Source organism: Carassius gibelio, chromosome A6 (assembly GCF_023724105.1).
Source record: "Carassius gibelio isolate Cgi1373 ecotype wild population from Czech Republic chromosome A6, carGib1.2-hapl.c, whole genome shotgun sequence".
Taxonomy (NCBI): Eukaryota; Metazoa; Chordata; class Actinopteri; order Cypriniformes; family Cyprinidae; genus Carassius; species Carassius gibelio.
Genome location: NC_068376.1, coordinates 13,677,231 through 13,689,964, shown reverse-complemented (window position 1 = coordinate 13,689,964; position 12,734 = coordinate 13,677,231).

Here is a 12,734-nt window from a genome sequence, read left to right as displayed (position 1 = left end):
TTATTCGTTTTTCGTTTTTTTGAAAAAAAACGAAAAACGAGATTTCGGCTTGATTTTTTGTTTTTTAGTTCAGAGACATAAAACGAATAAATGACTTCAAAATTCGTTTTCCACATGTGGGCGGTGCTAAGACGCCCCCTTCCGCCGATTGGTCAAGCAAATCTGAGCATGTTACGTCATCAGTTGTCGCTCAGGTCTGTTCAACAAAATAATAGTCCTCTAACGTTACTATGGCTACCGATTCTTAAACTGTGCAGGGCAGGTCCTGTTGGGCTTTCTTCTGTGCAACTTTACGCGTTTTACAGAAATCTTTACATCAGAAATATTAAATATTAGTCTGCCACCAGCCCGTTTTAATTAGCGGTGCGGAGTTAAATCTGTGTGTTGAAGCTGCGCTAGACAGCGCCGAGCGGGAGAGGATCAATGACCAGTGTTCGGTCAGCAGTCAGAACTTGGGTACCGATGATGATGAAATACATTTTTACTGAAAATGACCCGCGAGTATGATTGACAGGACGATAGCGGAGACAATTAGAAGCGCAATATAACGTCTGTAAAAAAAAAAAAAAAAAAAAAAAAAAAAAAAAAAAAAAAAATATATATATATATATATATATATATATATATATATATATATATATATATATATATATATATATATATATATATATATATTCATATAAGTGACTTTGTCTTTGTTTTTAATAAAATAATTTTGAACCACAAACCGAGCCTTCGTTTTAAAGGGCGATTTGCAAATATATTTTATTTATTTGTTATAATATGGGTATTTTATGTCACCCGTCTTATTAGTTTGATTATAGTAGGCTTTACGCGATTTTCTTTTTATTATTGTACTATTTTACTGTTGTTTTTTAATTAACAATATATCATAACAACTTAAAAAGATCAAAATCTGCAGAAGATATTAACAAATAACATTGGTGTTGTCATAAGGCTAAATAGGCAAAACACATCTGCTTTACAGTGTGATGGAAATAAACTTTTCTTAAAGCGTGTTGTATGTCACCACAGCTTTATTGGCACCCTTCTATATGTGTTGTATACTGTAATAGACAATTATCCTGCAAAATGATGAGTTTTGGTAAAATAAAAATAAAAAAATCATTGCGATCATATGTCAAATTGTGTTTTGAAATTTAAATAAACAACGTAAGAGGCTTCAGGCTGTCTGATGAACTCTGTATGAACAAACACCCAGCTTTGCAGTATAGGTGGCACAGAAACAGCATCTATAAAAAATATTATAATATTATTATTATTATAATAATATAAATATATATATATATATATATATATATATATATATATATATATATATATATATATATATATATATGTGTGTGTGTGTGTGTGTGTGTGTGTGTGTGTGTGTGTGTGTAAAAGCAGGAAGTCCAGTCCTGGCTGTATAATCAAACAATAAAACGAGAAACAATGAATGCCATCAAGAACATTTTTTTTTCCACAGGAACTTGATCCAGTTCACTTGTTAAAGGATACTCCACTTTAAAATAAATTCTGTCATCATATACTTGCTCTTATGTTTTTTTCAATCCTTTATGAATTTCTTTCTACTCTCAGTCCAGCCTCTCTCATTGTTAAACCATGGTTTATCACATGATCGACTACTGTAGGCCTAATCTCATTCGAGACCACTCTTCTTGTTCCTTGTCCTCCATTTCTGACTCGTCCTCTTCCTTCCCTTGCTCCCCTTCCAACTCCTCTTAGTCGAACTCATCCTCTGGCTCTCCCTCCAACTCCTCTTACTCTGTCTGCATTGTTTGCATCTATTGTCCAAAACCTATTACTTGACCTTTGGCCTATTTATAGGCCACTACTAAAGTTATGATTGGTTGTTGTTAAGTAAAGCAACAAGTGTCTGCACATGTGAGGAGTTAGTGTGAGGCACGGATGAATTAGTGTGGCATTTTGATTGGTTGTGTTTATAAAAGGAAATAAAGAAACTTCCTGTCAGATTTTTGTGTGTTGTATAGAAAATTGTGTGTCGTGTTTTGCAAAAAGTGTTTAACGAAATGAAAACTGAGTAAAAGGCCAAACATTTGTGTATGGTTTTGCAGATTTAGTGTGTGGTTCTGGTGTCTGAGTGTCTTTAGAAATTGGTTTTTAGAAATTGTGTGACAAGTAATAATTTTGTGTAAGCAGTTGAAAAAAAAACTGTAAGCATTTTAGAATATTCCCTTGCTTTGATAATAAATTCTTTGCTGAAATGTATTGGCTTGTGGCTGATCTGATTGATCATAAATGGGCAAGCAACCACAATTTTATCTTTTTTACAAAGTGTTGTTTTCATTTAATGTTTGCATTAGAGTTATTTAAATTAGTATTAAGCTTATTTAGATTAATTTTGTTTCTTACATCTGAAACTTATACTTGCATGATATTTTAATATAAATCACAAAAATTTAAACTTGTCATTACCAAAGACAATTTTTTAAAACCTGTTCTTTATTGCAATACTATTAAAAAACTTGAACCTTAAGTAATTACTGTGATATGAAATTTTGATACTTGTACATGCCTATTACATAATTCACATTTAAACTTTGTTTTACCTGGAATCCGGTGAGCATTCCAGGACTGCACCACACGGTCAAGACAAACTGTAGTAACCTGACAAGATAGCGCAGACACGCAATAACGTTTCAGGTCATCTTCCATGTCCAGTTCCTCCTGGTTCACTAATTGCATCAGTGCCCCTTTCACTGGATAATTCACTCTGTTTTTTACTTCAGGACATATTCTTTAAATTGTGTGATTCTGTTTATTTAAAAGGAAAAAAAGGAAAGCAATTAGACTAGCACAACAGCTACATACAGTTAAGGAAGTTAGTTTATTACATACAATCTTGGACCTCTAGAGCAGTGGATCTTAAATCTGGTTGCTTTAAGGAGGTATTTCTACCTGATTCTACATAGAAATTCTAATGTCGTCGTTGTGACCTACTTCAATCAGTTCATTGAAACATAAAACAGGGGAAAGCCGGTATAACCTAATTGAGTTACATTGACTTAACATACAATTTCCATTAATGCTTGCTCAGGATGGACACATTCGGCACGTGCACCTGCTCATGAGTTCAATCAAAGTGAAAATCGCAATTAACAGCAATACTCTTCAGCACAATGGTAACCACAAAATTTTATGACAGAAAAAATTGACAGAGTTGACACCCAATTAGATGTACAGTATCTGGAGTTGACCCTTTTCATTAACCATTTATGACAGTTAATGTGTCTGTCTCCCTTTTGCTATTTTTAGTTCAAGAACGTTTCCTCTAAAAATTGTAATGTTGAAAATCTTTGGATGTAAATTATTCTACAGCGCATTCAGGAAAATCTAACACTTTTGGCAAATATTATTTCATGATAGGCCCTGTTAATTATCACAGTAAATCTTACAGAGTACAGGCATATGTAATTGAATCAATCGACTGCCAATGCAAATGCCACAGGCCATGACTGTGTCAGAGTCAAGAATGCCTCCGATTTTGTAAATTACCTTCTATCATCTGTTAAAAGTCCCTTTCCTTATCAAATTACTGAAATTATGTTGATAAGATACATGTTCTTTTGTCTAATTAATATTATTATTATTATTAGAAAAGGGGGTTCCTAATGTTTTGGCTCATGGAGGATGCCAAAAGAGAGTGTCTGTGGATCTTTTGCCAAATGCAGTGGAGGCTGCAGACTGGTATGACCGTGAAGCAAGATCTTCATTGACACGAGTTTCAACTTTTGGGCAGAATCCATTTCAGTCAACAGAGGACCAGGTTGCTGTGGAGAGGCAGTTCTCTATGCAGTGTCCTGATATTGCATCTCTTTTTGAACGATGAGGGGGTGGTGTTGGCGCAGTAGATAAGACACATGCCTTTGGTGTGAGAGACCCGGGTTTGAATCCACTGTGAGACACAAATGTGTCCCTGAGCAAGACACTTTACCCCTAGTTGCTCCAGAGGCGTGCAACCTCTGATATATATAGCAATTGTAAGTCGCTTTGAATAAAAGCGTCAGCTAAATGTAAATGTAAATGAACGTGTTGTCAATTTCCAACAAGAAGAGTTCCAAAATGCTTTGAAAATACTAATTGATCTTTTTTGAATTCATGCTTAAGAAAGAAATTCATAAAGGATTGAAAAAAACATAAGAGCAAGTATATGATGACAGAATTTATTTTAAAGTGGAGTATCCTTTAACAAGTGAACTGGATCAAGTTCCTGTGGAATAAAAAATGTTCTTGATGGCATTCATTGTTTCTCGTTTTATTGTTTGATTATACAGCCAGGACTGGACTTCCTGCTTTTACACACACACACACACACACACACACACACACACACACACACACACACACACACACACACACACACACACACACACACACACACACATATAAATATTTATTAGAATTTTTTCATGGTATAATTATGTAATCTGCTTATTGTGAGCCTAAATTAGTAAATTGGTATTTAATCATTATCAGGGTGACTTGCTACCAACTGCTGGTGTTTTTTATATATATATTAAAAGTAGTGTTTCATGTTGTCACTTCACATTTAATAGCCTCTTAGAATGAAATTGCAATGTAAATTCACAGTGCCTCCTTTGAGCTGCAAAAGACAGTGTGTAAAGTACATCTAAAGCCAGGTCAGATGCTGTTTCTGTGCCACCTATACTGCAAAGCTGGGTGTTTGTTCATACAGAGTTCATCAGACAGCCTGAAGCCTCTTACCTTGTTGATTTAAATTGCAAAACACAATTCGACATTTGCTCGCAATTATTATTATTTTTTTTTTTACCAAACCTCATCATTTTGCAGGACAATTGTCTATTTCATTATACAACACATAAAGAAGGGTGCCAATAAAGTTGTGGTGATATACAACAAGCTTTAAGAAAAGTTTATTTCCATCACACTGTAAAGTGATCTAGAGGAAAAGCAGATGTGTTTTGTCTATTGGCATACATAGCCTATTACGTGTTTTTTTATTTATAATAATCACACCGGGTCACCAACTAATGAAAGATTGAATAAATTAACACATCCTTCTTGACTCTTCAACTGAATGTGATGGTATTTAAGAAGCCTTTAACATTATGTGCTCAACATTAAATCTGTAACATGTAGCCAACATTAAAAATAGGGTTGTGCCGGTGAGGAAAATTTCCCATTGATTAGTTAACTTATGACAACACCAATGTTATTTGTTAATCTCTTCTGTAGATTTTGATCTTTTTCAGTTGTTATGATATATTGTTAATTAAAAAACAACAGTACAATAGTACAATAATAATAATAAAAAAATCGCGTATAGCCTACTATAATCAAACTAATAAGACGGGTGACATAAAATACCCTATATTATAACAAATAAATAAAATATATTTGGAAATCGCCCTTTAAAACGAAGGCTCGGTTTGTGGTTCACAATTATTTTATTAAAAACAAAGACAAAGTCGCTTATATTAATATATATATATATATATATATATATATATATATATATATATATATATATATATCGTCCTGTCAATCATACTCGCGGGTCATTTTCAGTAAAAATGTATTTCATCATCATCGGTACCCAAGTTCTGACTGCTGACCGAACACTGGTCATTGATCCTCTCCCGCTCGGCGCTGTCTAGCGCAGCTTCAACACACAGATTTAACTCCGCACCGCTAATTAAAACGGGCTGGTGGCAGACTAATATTTAATATTTCTGATGTAAAGATTTCTGTAAAACGCGTAAAGTTGCACAGAAGAAAGCCCAACAGGACCTGCCCTGCACAGTTTAAGAATCGGTAGCCATAGTAACGTTAGAGGACTATTATTTTGTTGAACAGACCTGAGCGACAACTGATGACGTCACATGCTCAGATTTGCTTGACCAATCGGCGGAAGGGGGCGTCTTAGCACCGCCCACATGTGGAAAACGAATTTTGAAGTCATTTATTCGTTTTATGTCTCTGAACTAAAAAACGAAAAATCAAGCCGAAATCTCGTTTTTCGTTTTTATCAAAAAAACGAAAAACTAATAAAGGGGCCGTTTTCTCGTTTCTGCTTATTTCATTTCAAATTGGAAAACAAACTATCAAAACGTACACGGACCGTGTAATCAGGGTATCTTCCGTCCATTCCAAATCCGTTTCCAATTAAAAATCAGAAAACGAAAAACTCAAGAGGATTCAAGTGAGAGAACATGAATTCAATAATGAGAAATGGAAAAATGGCTCGTTTATTCGTTATTCCATCTAGGTTAACAAACGGAAAATGAGTTTTTTGACTTGATTTCTCATTTTGTCGTTTGGGGTTTAAAAAACGGTTTATGGCTTCAATATTTCATACGCACTTGTGGGCGGAGCTGAAACGCTCCTTTCATCTGATTGGTCGAATCGCTCCGCCTTCAACTCGATCTTACATTCTTTCAGAATAAGAGTCTTATAAGAGTAGTGTCTGAAACCACCGCTCACTGTTAATTAACATAATATTTGAGTCAGATGTTGCTGCGCACATAATTCGTGCTGCTGTGACTTGCAAGTCACGCCTTTAAATTATTTCTAGGTTATAGTATTCTATGAATATTAATACACTGTAAATACAATGCGAACCTGTCTCCTTGCATAAAAGTGAAGTGGAAATAAAAATCAATAATAGACTGAACAGTTCCATGATAATATGTCTGTAACATTTACCACTCTCATCTTTTAAGTCAAAAGGCACTAGGTAGGTGTGTGTGACATTAATAATTAATTGGGAAAATTAATATAGTTACATTTATTAAATAAATTTGTAATATTAGTTTTATTCCATACTAAATTGAATGGTTTTTCTTTTAGTCTTCTTTGTTGGCCTTGAGAAAGCCGACATATATTTGAACATTATTATCATTTATTATGAGAGTAATTGACAACGATTAAAATTTTAATGTTTCACCAAATTTCCTTCTCAAAAAATCCTAGTGACTTTCATTATCTGAGCAATGAAGGTCTTACACTAAATGTCCACTAGAGGGGGAGACAGGATTTCTATTTACGTAAAATGGCAAATAAATACATGAATTTCATGTGTACTACCATGAATATGCCATATCTGTGTACACGAATAAACTTCACACTTCAAGCTGTACTTAAAACTTCCCATTTTGGCTTTTTCAACCTACCTCCAAATTTATTTTAAGGTTTATTTTTTATTCACACTGGTTTATGCATTTAATGTTTGTCCATCTAGATCTTTTATTTTTTATGAGCTGTACATTTTAAGATGTACTCGGTGTTGATAAATCACATGCACTGAATGTAAATGCTAATGTCAGGACTCTCAGTCCTCCTCCTAGATGGCCAGTGTCCTGCAAAGTTTAGCTACCCCAAATAAACACACCTAAGCTAAGCAAGGTCTTCAGGATCAGTAGCAATGTCCAAGTAAGTGTGTTGGAACTGAACTCTGCAGAACATGGTTCTCCCGGTTCAGGACTGAGTTTTAAATCTATAAATGAATTTGTACAGTTGGGTGTCTGCATGCAGAGGTGTACTTCAGTAAGTACAATGTAAACTGTAATCTATAAAGACAAATTCTTCAGATAAGCATTTAGGCCACTGCTTTGAGGTTTCCATCCATTGGTCAAAACAGACCTCGCACCCCACCACACTCCTGCTAGCTTTCAACATTAACTGCGGCTGGTGCCAAATAAAAATTATTATGTATCCCTTGTGCATTGTTCAAATTCACTACCCTTTCGTTATGTTTGGGATGAAAACATTCACTCAATTAAACTGCTGTAAGCATTAGATAAAAAAAAAAAAAAAATTCCCCTAATTTATTGTTGGTGGATGTTTTTTTCACTGACTTCCATTATAATTACATTTTTGATTGCAAAGCCATGACACATAATCATGCATTCTTGATTGTTTGTGGTTTTCCCTGTTGGTTTTTTCAGATACATCAAGGTAAGTGCACAAAGGTCTCTCTCACCCTCTCTCTCTCTCTTTCTCTCTCTCTCTCTCTCAAACACACACACACACACACACACTATAATTTGCTGTTAAACTCCATATAACTCCATATACAGGCCAGAAACTAAGCCTTTTTTTTTGCACAGGCCCATCTAAAGGGTTAATGGTCCCACCTAGTGATCAACTGTAAAAATAACAAATGTTACCTCTTCCCAACAGGGAAAACCACCAACAATCAAGAGTGCATGATTATATGGTGTCATGGCTTAGCATCAAAAAATGTCGTTATAATGGAAGTCAATGGGGCAAAAACAGCCACCAACAATAAATGAGGGAGAAAAAATTAATCTAATGCTGCACAAAAACTAACAATACATCAAAGCCAATCTACAGTTACTAATCTTTGACATGCCCAAGACTGTCATAAAAGGTAAAAAAAATATCCAGTCCACAATTACTTTTTATATTGGAAATATGTCATTTTGTGTGTTTCTTCCCAAATCAGTGACATCATTTATGAACTTGGTAATTAAAGAGTTAAAATCTTGGGTTTTCTTTTTAAACATTTGGTAGTTTTGATCAGGACTGAGGGTGATTAATAGATTTATGCAAAACAAAATAAAAAAAATCTTTATCTGAGACATTTTTACAGCATTTTAATTTAGTGGGTGTTTTCATCCCGAACATAACAAAAGGGTAGTGAATTTACCCACAGTATACTGTTGAGTTTTTGAAAAATGTCAAGCATTTTCCCAAAATAAGTGTCAAAATAAGATTTGTCACCAATCATTCCATTAGCTGCAACACAGAGAAAGTTGTGGCCAAAAGACTCAACTTTAACCCCTAGTGGACGAAAACGTCCCCAACAACGCATATGGGGTATTATGTAACAGCAAGTCATTTGTGCAAGTACATTTGACTTGCAGTTTTCCAAAACTTTTATTTGGCACCAGCTGCAGTAGTTAATGTTGTTTTATATTATACAGCTATCATTGAGCTAAGGCATACCCCCCTACCACACCATCTATCATTGAAGAACCTGTGTTACACATGAAATTCATGTATTTATCTGTCATTTAAACTTACATAAACAGAAATCCTGTCTCCCCCTCTAGTGGACCTTAAGTGTAAGACCTTCATTGTTCAGATAATGAAAGTCACTAGGATTTTTTGAGAAGGACAAAGTCTGACCAGTTACAGCGACGAGTCAAACGAGTCTGAAGATCTGAGCTGAATTTGGTGAAACAATACAATTTTAGTCGTTGTCAATTACTCTCATAATAAATGATAATAATGTTCAAATATATGTCGGCTTTCTCAAGGCCAACAAAGAAGACTAAAAGAATAATATCATTCAATTTAGTATGGAATAAAACTAATATTACTACTTTATTTCATAAATTTAACTATATTAATTTTCCCAATTAATTATTAATGTCACACACACCTACCTAGTGCCTTTAGACTTAAAAGACGAGAGTGGTAAATGTTACAGACATATTATCATGGAACTGTTCAGTCTATTATTGATTTTTATTTCCACTTCACTTTTATCCAAGGAGACAAAACTATTTGCACTGTATTTACAGTGGGACAATATTCATACAATACTATAACCTAGAAATAATTTAAAGGCGTGACTTGCAAGTCACAGCAGCACGAATTATGTGCGCAGCAACATCTGACTCAAATATTATGTTAATTAACAGTGAGCTGTGGTTTCAGACACTACTCTTATAAGACTCTTATTCTGAAAGAATGTAAGATCGAGTTGAAGGCGGAGCGATTCGACCAATCAGATGAAAGGAGCGTTTCAGCTCCGCCCACAAGTGCGTATGAAATATTGAAGCCATAAACCGTTTTTTAAACCCCAAACGACAAAATGAGAATTCAAGTCAAAAACTAATTTTCCGTTTGTTTACCTAGATGGAATAACGAATAAACGAGCCATTTTTCCATTTCTCGTTATTGAATTCATGTTCTCTCACTTGAATCCTCTTGAGTTTTTCGTTTTCTGTTTTTTAATTTGAAACGGATTTGGAATGGACGGAAGATACCCTGATTGTGTGTGTTTCACTCATAGACAGTAAAAGAAATGGACACAGCGACCCCATTGGAACTCAATTGAGACAAATGAAGCCCAGTTTTAGCATTTTTTAGCACTTCCGTTTCTGACGCGCAGACTCAAACGAAGCTTGACGACGTCAGCAACCTGTCTGCCAGATGTAAATCTTCTAAGTGGCTGTGCGTGAAAACTGCCATCGTTAATCTTGCAGAGACGGCGAGCTTGAGCGGGGAGTTCTTTGTCGTGAGTGAGCAGGAGTAAGTATTCTGATTAATTATTTTGTATAGTATTTTAAAATGTAACGCCAGTACGCCATATTAAGTTAATTGCCTGCGAGATTCTCCTCCTGTCTGTACGGTAATGCGACAGACAGCCGAGTGGTTATGACGCAATCGTTAGCCTATTTTTAACAAAAACTGTTTATACGGGGCCATAATGTAACATAGAAGGTAATGGAGCCCTTTATACATTGTCGTGTATCTTTAGAAATAAATAATGGACAAACAGAGTCTTTAAACGCCTCAGATGTAAAGTTATTCGCTGTCAAAGTGACGCCAAAATGAATGGGAGTCAATGGGAATGCTAACACAAGTGAAGTTCTGCTAAAAGATGGCAGCCCCCACCCGACTTCAACTTCCGGTCGAGTTCCTTGCCCCTTGGTTTCACTTTGGTGTTTTCGTCTGATGCCAGTTAGTGACGGTCGTTATTGAACGATTCGGTCATTTTAAACGAATCTTTAATGTGACTCGGGAAGAACGAGTCGTCTCGTGGAGTGATTCGTTCAGTCGCGCATGCGCAAAATTATATAGTTTCTGTACAGGAATTAGTCTAGTTCACCTGTTTCAGACTGACTTTATGCAGCCATGTTTGTTTGTAAATCTTTATATCTTCAATAAAAAAATAAAAATAAAAAAAAAGTTCACCTGTTTCATTCAGGCGGCAAGGAACTCGACCGGAAGTTGAATTCGGGTGGGGGCTGCCATCTTTTAGCAGAACTTCACTGGCGTTAGCATTCCCATTGACTCCCATTCATTTTGGCGTCACTTTGACAGCAAATAACTTACATCTGAGGCGTTTAAAGACTCCGTTTGTCCATTATTTATTTCTAAAGATACACGACAATGTATAAAGGGCTCCATTACCTTCTATGTTACATTATGGCCCCATATAAACAGTTTTTGTAAAAAAAAAAATAGGCTAACGATTGCGTCATAACCACTCAACTCTCTGTCGCATTAACGTTTTTACGTAACTCTGCTCAGGTTTCTTTAGCTATTAATATTATTAGTTTATTTTCTCGGGCATCAGGTTTACATTTAAATATTCACAAATGTGAATTATTTTTTTTAATTAAAAATTGTTGTTTAACAAACATAGACAGCATCCCAGTGAAAGAAAAAAATACTTACCTAGGCATAGTCGTTTCTAAGGATATGAAGAATAGATGTGTTGATAACTTCTCTCCAATGATGGAAAAGACCAAAAAGAAGCTAAATCTATGTTTACACAGAGATTTGTCTCTCAAGGGTAGAACTTTACTTTCTAAAGCAGAGGGTCTCTCACGTCTAGCCTATTCTGCTACATCTCTTTATGTTGATGCTCAGACTTCCAAAACAGTTGATCAATGTTTATTTAATTTCTTATGGAAAAATAAGAAACACTATATTAGAAAATCTGTAGTTATGAATTCTTATGAAAAAGGTGGACTTAATTTTATCAGCTTTTCTACCCTTAATTATACATTTAAAATAAATTGGATAAAACAACACTTAAAAAATCCCACCTCTTTATGGAACTTTATACCAAATTTTATTTTTTCTAAATTAGGTAGTCTAGATTTTCTGCACTTGTGTAATTATAATCCTGACAAAATTCCTTCCAAATTATCTCACTTTCACAAACAATGTCTTTTATCATGGTCTTTAATTTACAAGCATAATTTTTCCCCACACAATTATATAATTTGGCACAACAGAGATCGGCTGTACAAAAACAAATCTATTTATTTTGATAATTGGGTTAAAAATAATATCATTTTGGTGAGTCAGTTATTCAATGACCGAGGAATTCCATTAAAATATGAGGAGTTTCTGTCACATTATAAAATCCCAATTACAGCAAGAGAATATGCTATTGTTTTTGGAGCTATCCCTTCTGGGATTATTATGTTTATGAAGGGTTTTAACAACAAGGTCTCTCAGTTTGTGCCATATCTCAATGTATTTGATACATATGTCGGTAAATTATCCCTAACCACCAAATCAGATAATAGGAGTATTCGTGCTCTGTTCCAGAATGAGGTTGTCTCTTGTCCGAATGCCATCTTTTATTGGAACAGACATGTAGGTGAAATTAACTGGGATAGGGTCTGGGTTTTGCCGCAAAAATTATTTTTATATAATAAGACCAAAGAAGTGTCTTATAAAATTATACATCGGTGCTATCCCACAAAATGTTTTTTACGAGGACTTTGATGTAAATTGCTCCTTTTGTGGTCTCCAAGCTGAAGATTTAACTAATTTATTTTGGTATTGTGAGTATACTAAGAATCTGTGGAAAAACATTTTGAGAATTTTTTTGTGGTATAATTCCTGACATTTCCTTGAAATATGAAAATGTTATTTTGGGTTATATACATTTTGAAAGAGAACAATCAGATGTTTTTTATTTACTTAATCTT